General features: G+C 31.2%; 1 protein-coding gene across 3 annotated transcripts in view; it reads right to left on the bottom strand.

The window, feature by feature from the left end:
• The window catches only part of GABRG1 (gamma-aminobutyric acid type A receptor subunit gamma1), a 61,371-nt gene that overhangs the window by 30,600 nt on the left and 16,717 nt on the right, over positions 1-14,054 (bottom strand). The window lies entirely within an intron of this gene.

Genomic DNA, 14,054 nt, shown 5'->3' with positions numbered 1-14,054 from the left:
TCCTCCCTTGTTAACAATATTCCTTTGGGTTGTTGATGGTTGGTTCTAGTGAAAGGTGTATTTTTATCTAATACTCAATAGTATGTTGTACAGCCATCACTATGGACTTCGTCTGTTGTGCTTTGTACATAATCATTCGTGTTTTCTCAGTCTTCAAATGACATATACAATATTTTTATATTCTATCAAAATGTGTAACACAGGTCAGCCTTTTAAATGTTCATCAAATGATATGATTAACTAATGTACACAGTAATACATATTTGATTGTGGTTTGGGCTTTCAACCTTTTTCAGGTATTGTGGCTTCCTATAATGAGATTTACCATAATAATCACAATTTTGACTCAAGATTTTTTGTTTGCTATGAAAAAACATTTTCACATAGTTTCTTTTTTTCCCTACTTCCCCACCAAATAAGATAAGTTTGTTTATCCATTCAGCAAATAGTTGTTGAGGAATGCTTGTAAAGGGTTCCAAAAAAAAAAAAATCGTGAGAAGAAAATCTACCATATGTATCATGGAGATTTATATAGAGATAATGCAAATAAAATGAAGCAGAAAAACCATCTTGTACATTGAAAGTTTCTCTGCTAAAGTATGTTTCTAGTAATATTTACTGTTATCCTTTCTAAACTATGTGATTTCCCTTTCTGACCTAGTGTTTACCACTCTTACAATTCAGACACTATGTTAGACCTGGCAGGACAAACCTTCTCCTCTTATGCATAGCTGAGTCTGCCTGTCTGATTCCCGATCCAGTCCCAAGGGATGGGACAAGGCGGTCTTGGTAACTTCTAGTCTGGCAAAGCCTCCAACTGGCAAGCTTCAATGAAAACTTGAGGCATTTTGAAAAATAGTGTCTATATTACTTTAAAACAATATTTATTTTTAATCTTTGAAATTAAAAAACCCTACACATGGAAAAGCATACGACATTTATATAGTTTGTTTACCCTCCATAAATTATTTTATTAAATGGCATACATATTTTCTTAGCTAGAAAAATAAATGAGACTTGTTAGAAATAGTTTTAGTATGCAAAACTCTGGATCTATAGGATACATGAAAATGTAACTCCATCTACTAGCCAACTGCTAGGTTTCTTAAATAAAAACGGATTCTATGACTTATAGGTTTCACAATTTAACTTAAGCTGAGGACTTCTGAGATCAGTCCTTTAATCATTTGCCATTTATTTTGACTAGCTATGAATTGTAGCCAATAAATATCACATAATTAAGCTATTACTAGATTTACAGAGTGGTTTTTATGAAAGCCAATTAATAACAAGACAATAGGTTTATTAGTTTCATTAGCAAGTATATTTATTATCAGTTATAAGCAGTTAAGTGCAATGTACCACTCTTATTTGATTAGATTTTTCTTCAGTTCATCTGATAAATCAACAAATACTGAGTGCCTGCTCTTTATTGCATGATTCTGGGGGCTGAACACTTGTCTACATCAAGAATTAAATGATTCCTGAGGTCATTTTTATTTGTAGGTCATAGTTCTCGCATTTTACAGTATAGAAAGTTTTAGATATGAGTAACCTACCCTGGTTTCTTGATATTAACATTTCATTAGCTAATAATAAGACAAATATACATGTTACAAAAATATTAACTCTGGCATTAGGGCTTGAACCACATTAAGGTAATTCATGATGAACATAAATCAAGTTCTTCTGGGATAGGACAAAAGGAGGATAACATCAGTGAGTCCAACGTAGAACTTTTTACAGATACAATATTCAATAAATAATTCAGTATGTATATATATTTGCAAACTATGAGTATTTTTAGTTACTCTGTATCTCATTTTATAACTTTGAGATGCTGGTATTTGAGTAGAATAAATCTGAAAGTTAACTTTTTTGGATTAATTTTGAAACTATAGCTAGTTCTTATATTCTTCAAAATATACAGTAAAGAGAAAAACAACAGAAATCTCTAATTGTTTCTTAATGATGACTTATTACTACATTTATTAATCTGTACTATGAACAGTACTTATGGATGAAATCACTTAAATATAGTTTTCTTAGTAATTCAGTCAGTACATTCTGGGCTCCATGATTTTCTCAGTCCAAAGTTCATTCAATTATAGGATTTCAGTGATATTTTAAAAAGGAAAACATCATCTTTCAACCCAAAACTAAAAAAAAAAATTAAACTTAGAGTAATTTGCTATTCCAAACTCATTAAATGATGGTTAGAGAATGGGCACAAACTATGTTTAATTCATCAACACACAGGAAGATCAAAGATCTCTTTTTTGCGATAGTGTAACAATGACTAAGAAAACCATGTACTGCCACAGCAAATTACATTTTTGATAGACAGAGGGAAGAAATGTAAAGATGAATTACTTTTACCAGGCTTCTTTCTGTGCTGTAATTTCTAACTACTTTGCTTTAAGTATCTCACTAGAATATAAGTAGATAAACTCCTAGTGGAAATAGAAATACACATTCCAGGCAACTCAGTAATACAGAAACTAAGATGTGGAAGGAAAAAGAAAAAAAAATCAGCTTCCAGGTAGCTAAGGCAAAACTGAAGAAAGCCAATTCTAGAGGTGGGTAATTGGTTATCAATTAGAAGCTATAAACTAAAATGAATTTAAAAAATATTTTCTTCATAATAGTTTTTAACCGTACCTCCTTGGATGCTCTGTTCCAATTAATCTAAGATATCTTTAGCATTTTATGTAGCCTTTTGGTCACTTTGGATATTAAAATTAATTTAGTTCAGTCAAAAACTCGAATCCTAGAAAATAAGTTTAATGGTCTTTTCCTATGGCCACAGAATGCATAAAAAAGAAATAGCCCCACTGATCTGGGTATGGCAGTTATAACATACAGACTTTGAAAGAACTATGAATGTCTTACTGCCCTAGAATAGACAGTAGAGGATCTCAACCCAGAGGTGTCATGTCTGAGTCCAGAGACTTCTTCCCAGGCCTTACTAACAACAAAGGAATGCCAACTAACACTGGCCATCCCCCTCCCCAGGTGACATGGGACAGACAGACACTTGGATACGTATGAATGAAAAGGGACATGTGGCTAAATAGAAGCGGAGGGGCTGTACTAATACTTTAGCCAGTAGGTACTAACATAGACAGCTAGAAAAGATTCTCACACCAATTCTGGGTAGAAAAGAATGCCTACAAAGATCACTTCAACAATTAAGTTATTTATTTGTTTATGTGTTTATTTGTTGTAAAATTTCTTTTTTATTGAAGTATAATTGATTTACAATATTATGTTGGTTTCAGATGTGTAGCATAGTGATCCAGTTATTTTTTCTGAATTATATTCCATTATAGTCTCTTATAAGACATCAAATATAATTCCCTATGGCATACAGCAACTCCTTGTTCTTATCTACTTTATGTACAATAGTTTGTATCTGTTAATTGCAAACTCCTAATTTATTCCTCCCTACCCCTTCTTCTCTTTGGTGACTATAAGTTTTTTTTTTTATTTTGTATATAGATTCATTTGTATTACTTTTTACATTCTACATATAATCGATATCATATAGTATCTGTCTTGCTCTTTCTGACTTATGTCACTAAGTGTAATATTCTCTTCATTCATGTTAATGCAAATAGCAATGTTTTGTTCCTTTTTATGCCAGAGTAATAGTCCATTATATGTACTATCTGTTGATAGGCATTTGGGTGGTTTCCATGTCTTGGGTACTGTAAATAGTGCTATTATGAACATTGTGGCACATGTATCTTTTCAAATGAGAATTTTTGTTTTTTCCAGATATATGCCAGGGAGTTAAATTGCTGGATCATATAGTAGCTCAATTTTTAGTTTTTTAAGGAATCTTCATACTCTTTTCCATAATGGCTGCACCAGTTTATATTCCCAACAACAGTGTGGGAGGGTTCCCTTTTCTCCACACCCGCTTCAGCATTTATTATTTGTAGACTTTTTGATGACAGCCATACTGACAAGTGTAAGGTGATACCTCATTGTGGTTTTTATTTGCATTTCTCTAGCGCCGTGAGCAACTTTTCATGTGCTTACTGGCTATCTGCATAGGGCTTCTGCCCATTTATTGATTGAGTTGTTTTGGGTTTTTTTTTTTTTTTGATATTGAGTTGTATGAGCTGTTTGTATATTTTGGATAGTAGCCTCTTGTTGGTTGTATCATTTGCAAATATTTTCTCCCATTCCATAGGCTGTCTTTTTATTTTGTTGGTAGTTTTCTTTGTTGTGCAAAAGCTTTTAAGTTTAATTAGGTCTCATTTGTCTAGTTTTGCTTTTTTTTTTCTTTTGCCTTGGGAGACTGATCTAAGAAAATATTGCTATGACTTATGTCTGCGAATGTTTTGCCTATTTCTCTTCTAGGAATTTTATGGTGCTATGTCTTATATTTAGGTCTTTAAATCATTTTGAGTTTATTTTTGTATATGGTGCAAGAGTGTGTTCTAATTTCACTGATTTACATGTAGCTGTCCAGCTTTCCCAACACCATTTGTTGAAGAAACTTGTCATTTATTATGTATACTCTGAAGTGAACAGATTAAATGCTACTCTGCATAGTGTATATTACTACTTACATTTAAATAGAAATTAACTAAATTAAATTAAAATATATTTGCTTAGTCATACTAACCAAGTGTTCAATAGCCAATAACCAATTTTAAGTATTCAATACTCATAAATACATGACTTACTAATATCTATATATAACATTATATATTGAATATATATATATAAATTTAATTATTTGGAATGTCTTCTTAGGAGAATAAAAAACTGGTCTCATTCTGTAGTTAAACGTCTGTGTAGGCAGCAACTTAGCAGCCTGCTGCTGGTGCTTTATCTGATAAGGGGGAAAGCAAGTTGGAGAGGAATGATGGGATTTAAACAAAAAGCAGCAGTGGAGTATTTGCACATTGACTTTTTAGAATGTCTAGGATATTTTATTTTCTTGTGGGTATAATTTACACCAAAAGAACATAATTGAGACAGAGGCATCTTATCAGTTTTTTGACCACCAACAGCACATATCTCCAGATTAGAATGTTAATGAAAGGAACTAAGGCAGGTGGAAAATATAGAGAAACATCCAGGTCTCCCATATCAAAGAAGAGAGCAGTATAAAATGCCTATGAACAACAACAACAACAAAATGTTCCTACCCTCCTACCTATAAAAGAGTCATCATTTATATATCTGTCTCTCAATGGACACCAAGGGCCAGCTGGTGTTAGCCCCAAAAGGAGTAAAAGACTATCAAGACTCAAGTTTCAACTGCACCCAGTTAAATGGGCCCAGAGAGCATTCCTCATTTCCATTGCATATTCTCATCACCAAGAACCCAGAAGAATCAAATAGATGTAATAAAAAAAGCAGATCATACCTCCTCCCTTCTTTACCCCAAGTCCCTTTCTAGTGGCATTTGTCTACCATGTGTCCTGGGAGAGGGGTAGCTTTAATTCTGTTTGGATATTAAATTTTAGATTTCATCAAACTATTTAAATTATTGAAATCTATAATTTTTGGAAATTTGGAAATTATAAACTCTATCTGAAAAGTTTCTTAAATAATAAAAAAGAAATTTGGACATAAAGTAATTGAAGCTTTACTAGAATTGCAAAAGCTCTTAATGTTTTTCCCCATTAAGTTTGAAAGTCCTCAGTAAGTTGATCAAATCTGTTCTCATACCATCAATGAAGAGGAAAGATGCTAAGACAAATTTTGGACAGAAGGAATGCTGGCAAATCACCTCAACAATTGTCATTCATTATGTATGAGATGCACAGATAAAAGCTACTGTGCCTGGTATAATTATCAAGGGACTTAGGACATATTGTATCTAATCTATTAAACAAAGTGATGTAACAGATGTATGTAGCATTTGAAAGAACAAATCTTGATCTGAAATAATGCAGTTAAGATGCTAAATTCATGAAGTAGAGCAACTGTCAAAATACCTACCCATGAAATAAAAAAGATTTTACATACTAGGTTCTATTCAGAAAATATTCATTCAGTTAATATTAAGTGAACAGAGTTTATGTTTCAGGCATCATATTAGCAACTAGGAGTAGAGTGATTTCTGCTTTCTGGGAACTAACATTAATTGAAGGAAAAGAGAGTGTCAAGTAATAATAGTAAAATATGATGAGTGAAGTGGAAGTATTTATGGATTTATACTTTTTCATGTGATAAGTAACTGGTATCAAATTAACCATCTCAATAAAAACAACTATCGGTTTATTTAAATAAAACTATACATTAATTTAATATAAAAATGGAGATCATTGAAGGAATCACATTGCAGCTAAGACAGTCACGATTTGATGCAACAATTTCCTGGGAAAAATAAAAATTGCAGTGATGTGAGTTCTACACTATTCTTTGGCCACTTCTTCCCCTTGGTGCATTTGTTGTTTCACTGCACAGAAATAGTGTCTAAACAAAGCAAAGTGGCTTAGAGCTTGTAACTTTCTCATTGGACTGAAGGGACAAAAATTGGAGTGAATGTCTGTCAAGACAACTAGGACTTCCCTGGGACAAAGGAAAGCACAGGAAATTAAACTAGACACTCTACAGGCAGCTTGCCCTTAAGGCATTTACTAATTCTTAAATTGTGTATTTACATCGTGCGATACTGAGAAAACAAATATAAATCAGCTACTGAACTCTAAAGTAATATCTGAAGATTTCAGCTATTTCAGGGATGTCTGGGGCCAGCAGGGAGGGGAATTCCTGGTTAAAATCTTAGGCTATCAGTTGAGACATTTCAAATGGCTATGCCCCAGGAGAAAGGAAAGTTTTACGAAAGGAAATACACCAATTTTGGCCAAATGAAGTTTGTATTCCTTAACTCATCCTGACTCATCAAACAAAATTAAATCCTTCCTGGAGGAAAATAACATCGTCTGGAATCTCCATTATTTTTAATACACCTTATTGTTGTTCAATAAAAAATTAAGTCAATTCCATGAAACAGAAGCAAATCACCTTTAACCAAGAGATAAAATGAAAAATAAAAACCTTTGAAGGTCACACATGTGATCAAGATATTGTGGTTATCAAAGACTTTAAAATAACTGTGATTAAGACATATGAGAAAATAGATGAAAAGACAGCAAATTTGATAAAATACCTGAAATTTCTCTAAAAATCAGATATAAACACTGCAAGTGAGAATTATTAAATCAGAAAAAGTCAATAATAAAGAACAGACTGAAACACAAAGTAGGAAATAATGAAAAAAAATAAAAGTGTTTGAGGCAATGGAGATCGAGAAAATGTCAAACATATCTGCAATGAAGTCACAAAGAAATTGAGAGATTCAAGAAGCCCTGTGAATCCTCGTCAAACGTACATCAAAAACAAAACACAAAAGTCTAGGGATATTATATAAAACTGCAGAAAACTAAAGACAAAAAAAAAAAAGCAAACTAAAAATAGCCAGAGATAAAAGATATTTTACCTTTAGAAGAGCAACATTAATGTTTAAAAGTGATTTTCAACAGAAATAATAGAAGCAAGAAGATGGTATGATGCTTATTTATAGTTTAGAAAGGCAGTAACAGCCATCTTGGGTTTCTGTATCCATTGAAAATATCATTCAAAAATGAGGGCAACATGAAGAATATTTTCATTTAAGGACTGGAATAACTTGCTGCCAGGAGACAAAAGAAAACTCCAAGGACATATGTTTCTAAATGGAAACACAACATTGAAAAAAGGAAAGAATACCAGATAGGGTAATTTTTTGGTAAAAGTGAATTGTTGAATATTCTAAAATCATAATAATAGTGTCTTTTGGAATTTCAAAATATATAATGAAAATATGTAACTATAATTGCAAAAAAGATGACTAGAGTTTATGTAGTAAATGGCTTATAAGGTCCTCAAATTGGAATAAATTTATTCCTGTATGATTAAATCTAATAAAGAATGCATATTTTAATCACTAAAAGTGATAAATAATTATATATATATGTATAAGATAATGTAAAGAGCAAATGAAATCATAACTAATTGATGAATCCAAAAGAGGGAAAGAATAGAGGAAAAATAAAATTTGTATAAAATGGATTAAGCAGATTAGAGAAACAGAAAACAAATATAAAAGCAATAGATTTAAAATACATATACAATAACTATCTAAAGTATGTCTGTACTAACCACTCCACTGAAAATAAAAAGACTGTCAGACTTAATTATATGAAACAAAAACCAAATATGAAACTTCTCTTCAACAGAAAGGTAAAACAGTCCTATATTTGTATGTACCTAAAACAGTCTCAATTTGTACAAACCAAAAACTGACTGGACTTTTAAAAAAATAGATAAATTGATGGTCATAAGATTTTTAACATAGCTCTTTCAACAAATATGTAGATTATTTAAGTTCCAAGAATAATACACTTGATTGTCTTTGAAGGGTAACTGATCTACAAGACTATGTTAGTTCTTGTTACAGCACATAGTAATTTGATATTTCTATATATTTCAAAATGATCACTATGATAAGTCTAGTTACAATATGTCACCATGCAAAGATATTACATAGTTATTGAATATATTCCCTACCCTGTACATTTCCTACCCTGATGTTTATTTTGCAGCTGAAGTTTGTACCTCTTAATCTTCCTCACCTTTCTTTCCTCTTTCTACTTCCCTCCCATCTGGCAACTACCTGTTTGTCCTCTGTATCTACAACTGTGTCTGTTTTGTTATGCTTGTTCATTTGTTTTGTTGTTTAGATTTTATATATAAGTGAAATCATACAGTACTTGTCTTTCTCTGTCTTATTTCACTTAGCACAATACCCTGGAAGTCCATCCATGTTTTCACAAATGGCAAGATTACACTCTTTTTTATGGCTGTATTTCTCTGTATATCTACATCACATCTTCTTTATCCATTCAACTATTGATGGACACTTGGGTTGTTTCTCTAGCTTAGCTATTGTAAATAAATGCTGCAATGAACACAGAAGTGCATATACCTTTTCAAATTAGTGTTTTTGTTTTTTCTGGATAAAATACCCAGGAGCAGGGCTGCTGGATCATTGGTAGTTTGATTTTTAATTTTTAGAGTAATCTTCACACTGTTTTCCATAATGGCCACATCAATTTACATTACCATCAATAGTGCACGAGTGTTCCCTTTTCTACACGTTCTCATTAACACTTGTTATTTTGTTGTCTTTTGATAATAACCATTATTAACAGGTGTGGGGTGATATTGCATTGTGGTTTTGATTTGCATTTCCCTGATGATTAGTGATATCGAGTACCTTTTCATGTTCCTGTTGATCTTCTATAGGCCTTTTTTGGAAAATGGCTATTCAGATCCTCTGCCCATTTTTTAATCAGTTGTTTGCTTTTCTGATGTTGAGCTGTATAAGTTCTTTGTATATTTTGGATATTAAGCCCTTATCAGATATATCACTTTCAAATACTTCAAAACAAGTAGAACAAACAAATTAATTCAAAAGGGATTGGATTTGTGATTACCAGAAGTGAAGGTGTTGGGGAGGGGGGAATTGGATGAAGGCAGCTGGAAGGTACAAACTCCCAATTATAAGATAAATAAGTATTGATATTACAAAACTCAACATAATAAATGTAATTAACACTGCTGGATATTATATATGAAAGTCATTAAGAGAGTTAATTCTAAGAGTTCTCATCATAAGAAAATAACATTTTTTGCATTTCTTCAATATTGTATCTATCTGAGCTGACGGATATTCACTAAACTTATTGAGATAGTCAGTTCATGATGTATGTAAGTCAAATCATCCTGCTATACACCTGCTCTGTGTGTCAACTATATCTCAATAAAACTGGAAGAAAAAATATTAATACATTAACATGAATTAAATTCCACACTTTACTCAGAAAAAAATAGTGTATATATATTTTTAATCCTAAGAGGGTACTTTGAAGACTTCTTTGCAAATAAACTTGAAAACCTAGGTAAAAATGATTTTTCCTGTGGAAATACAGATTACCAAAATTCACCCTGTTAGAACAGAAAGCACTAACAAACCAATTTCCATAAGAAAAGAAAGTGATTAACTATTTCCAAAAAGCATGAGACCTGGATGAATTTCTAATGGAATTCTACCAAACTTTCGAAAGTCAGCTGATGCTAACACCTGGATAAAGTGCTAGGCCTTTGAGAATGAGGGAAAACTCCCTTTCATGAAACAAATATAAAGAAGAATAGCTTAAAAAGATAAAGAAAGGACTCAAAACTAAAATGGAAGACAGATATTTATAAATACCAATGCAAAATACTAAATAATATATTAGCAAGTAGAATCCAACGCCTCATTAAGTATATAATAGATCATGCCAAGAGGGCTTTAGTTCAGGATGCAAATTGTTTCAGTTAATATTATATACCCCATTAATAGATTTAAGGAGGATAAAACTCATAATTACTTCCAGAAATGTTGAAAAAGCCTTTGATAAATTTCAACACTAAATCCTAATTTAAAAACAAAATCACGCAAATTGATGGATAATTTCTTAACGTGAATATGCATATGAAGAAACACTAGAGTCATTTCCATAAGAACCTGAACAAGGCAAAGTTACCCATTCTCTTCACTATTATTCATTATCATAGACATACTAGATACTATGATCCAATGCTTTTAGACTAGAGACATCAATTGCATATGAATTGGTAAAGAAAAAATAAAATACATTTTTGTGTGTGGTATGATAGTGTATTCTGTAAACAATGCTTAAACTAATATAAAATCAGTAACAGGAAGATAGTAAGATATAAAATGAGCATTCATAAATCAGTAGTATCCATATATGAAAACAATAATCAGAGAACTTGATGGTTGAGAAAACACAATTTACAGCAGAAAAAAATAAATACTTAGGATTCAGTTTAAAAACTGTAAAAAAAATCTTTGAGTAAATCTTTAAGACATTCCTGAGAGATACAAAATAAACATGAAGAATTGGAAAGACAACCCATGTTCCCATGTTAGATGACTCAATGTTATACAGACGTTAGTTTTCCCAAAGTTGATTTACAAATTTTACACAATACAAATAAAAATACCAACAAGTCTTTTTTAGTGGTAATTAAATTTGTTGATAATAAAGCTCATCATGTTTTTTTAAAATTTTTAAATTTATTTTTAACTTTTTCATTTTTCTTTGTCTTTTTCTTTTTTTTCTTCTTTGTCTCTCTCTCTTTTTTTTAAGACATGCAATAGCCAGAAAAACTGAAAAGGGAAAACAAAACAAAATGAAAATATGAGGTTGGACTAGTTTTATAAGGCATTAATACTAAATGTTTTAGTTTCAATATACTGTTGAATCTCTACTATTAATATAGTGTGGTGGCAAGATAAGAGAATGGAATAGAAAGGTCATAAATAACCAAAGTATATAAGGAAATGTAATGTATGATAAAGTCAACATCTAAAATAATGGAAGCAAAGATTGACTATTTAATAAATCATGCTGAGTCAACAGAAAAGCCATTTGAAAAAGATAAAAATTAGACTCATACTTTATACCATATGTAGGAAGAAAGTTTCAATGAATTAGGGAATTAAATATACAAAATAAAACCATACAAATACTAAAAGTAAGTGTGAATGAATTCTACTCGAAGTAGAATATAACCAGTAACACTCAAACCAATGTTAAAAAAATGAGTAACGTAATCACACTGAATGGGGAAAGGGAAGAAAAAAACTAACCTGAGTAACTTTAGGAAATAGTATTTTGCTTACTACTCCAAAGATAAAGACAAAAATAATTGTACATGAATACTTTATTCCAGTTAATTTTTCATAGATAATGTGTTAAAATTGAGAACTACTTTATGTATTTACTGGAATTTAACAAATAAGAAAATATACTATGGGTAAATGAGAGCCAGGTGTCTCACTGGTGGAAAAAGAAGTTACAAATAAGGAAAAGGGAAAGTTAGAATGAACCCCATGGTCTTTGGATTGGAATCAGGGCTACTGGTATATAAATATGGACTTGTGATTTATAATACATGTACGAAAGGATAGACACAGAAATATAGGTGCCAGTATAGGTAGAACATATATTTTCTCCTTCTGCCCACTGAGAGGGTCAAGAAGCAATGACACCCAATATTAATGAACACACCTAGTGCCCAGAGCTTGATTTCTGAATACAAATCTACAAAAAAGAGGAACCAGGGTTCCTTGGAAAAATGGTGAATTCCATTGCTGGATCAAGATGAGCCTGAAATATCTTTCATGCTGGAAATTTAGGACACACTCAGAAAATGATGAAAACATGTAAAGGGACAGAGAAGTCAAATCATAGGATGTACCAGTGGCCAAATTTATTCTGAGCAATAAAATAAATAATGATAGTAAAGGATTGTAAACTATAAAATAAAACATGTATCTAGAGGTCTACACAAAATAAACAAAGTGAATAGATAAATACTTGGACAAGTCATAGCTCCTCCTGATAGTAGTATTACAATTAATTTATGTAGAGGGAATGATGACAATATTGAGTTACCATGTGGCAAACAGCACATAGTAATACTCTTTCAGGTAAGAATCATTGATGGAGACTAGTTGAATGGGCAAAAGTGTGCTGAGAAATATTTGCATAGCTTCTACCAGGACAGTATCTCCTCATAACCAATTTATTAATCAAAAAAAGAAAGATAATAACTTCACAGTGGAGAAACCTGGAAGAAAATCACACTAAACCAAAGTTAACATCACCAGCAATAAAATATATAAACATCACATACCTCCTCATACATTACACTGAAAGCACAAAGTGTCACTTTTGTGGTATTCTTGGTAAATATATGTAAATGCAGCCCAGTAATGAAAATAAGAAACAAACTAAGGGTTGTTCCACTGGACAGTGCATTTTAGAAGTACCATGTTCAATAAACAAACAGATAAAGCTGAGAACTACACCAAATTGGAGGAGAGTATGGAGACATGAGAACAAAATGCAATGTGTGATCTTGGTTAGAGTTCTTAACCAGAAAAAAAGGACATTAGTGATGTATCTGCCATAATTTGAATAAGGTCTATAGATTAGTTAATAGTATTGTATCAATATTAATTTATTGATTTACATAACAGTCCTATTATTATGTAAAATGTCAACATTATGGTTGAAAGGTTTATGAAATTTCCATGTATAGACATAATTTTACTAAGTCTAAATTTTATTTTGAAATTAAATAATTAAAACAGTATAGGAAAATGATATTAAATACAAGAAAAATAGATTAACATAATGAATGAAATAGTGTAAAATAATAAAATTTAGGAAAACTTTCAATAAAAAATTTGACAAAGTCAAAATTTGATTTTATGACAAACTAAGAAAAATGTTAAAGTCCTTTAAGTTTTATTCATAAATGAAACAATAGATTACTAATAGCAGTAATGGCAAAGGGGAAAAAACCCTCAAAACCTAAGGGTGATTAAAAAAATCACAAAAGGTACTATGAAATAATTTGGCACTAGTAAATTTGAAAATTTCAGTTCTTTCATAATAACCCAAAACTGACTATTAAAGTAATTGTAATGTTAAAAAATTTTTCCCCAAACGCAAACTCTAGGCCAAAGTGACTTCACCAAATAATTCTTCCAAATATTTAAGGAAGAAATAGTATCCATTTTAGATAACACTTTCAGAGATGAAAAGAAAGGGAAAACATAATTCATTTGTATATGCTAGCATTATCTTGACTCCAAAACTGAAAAAAACATTACAGAAAGTAAAGTAACTGGCTAATGCCCGTTACGAATATAGATGTAAAATTCCGAAAGAAAATATTATCAAATTAAATCTAGTGATACTTTAAATATATTACCATGTCACAACCAAGTTACATTTAGTACAGAAATGCAAACTTCGTTTAAGTTTTAAAAAATCAGTCAAAGTTAGTTATAGAACAAACAGTAAGTAGACTAAAGGGCAAGATATAATCAATATAATTGTTTCAATAGATGCACAGAAATCATCTGAAACATTAGGGAGCTAAAAAGAACCCTAGCA

Source organism: Vicugna pacos, chromosome 2, assembly GCF_048564905.1.
Source record: "Vicugna pacos chromosome 2, VicPac4, whole genome shotgun sequence".
Lineage (NCBI taxonomy): Eukaryota > Metazoa > Chordata > Mammalia > Artiodactyla > Camelidae > Vicugna > Vicugna pacos.
Note: the sequence above shows the minus strand (reverse complement) of the source record. Positions and strands in the feature narration are given on the sequence as shown.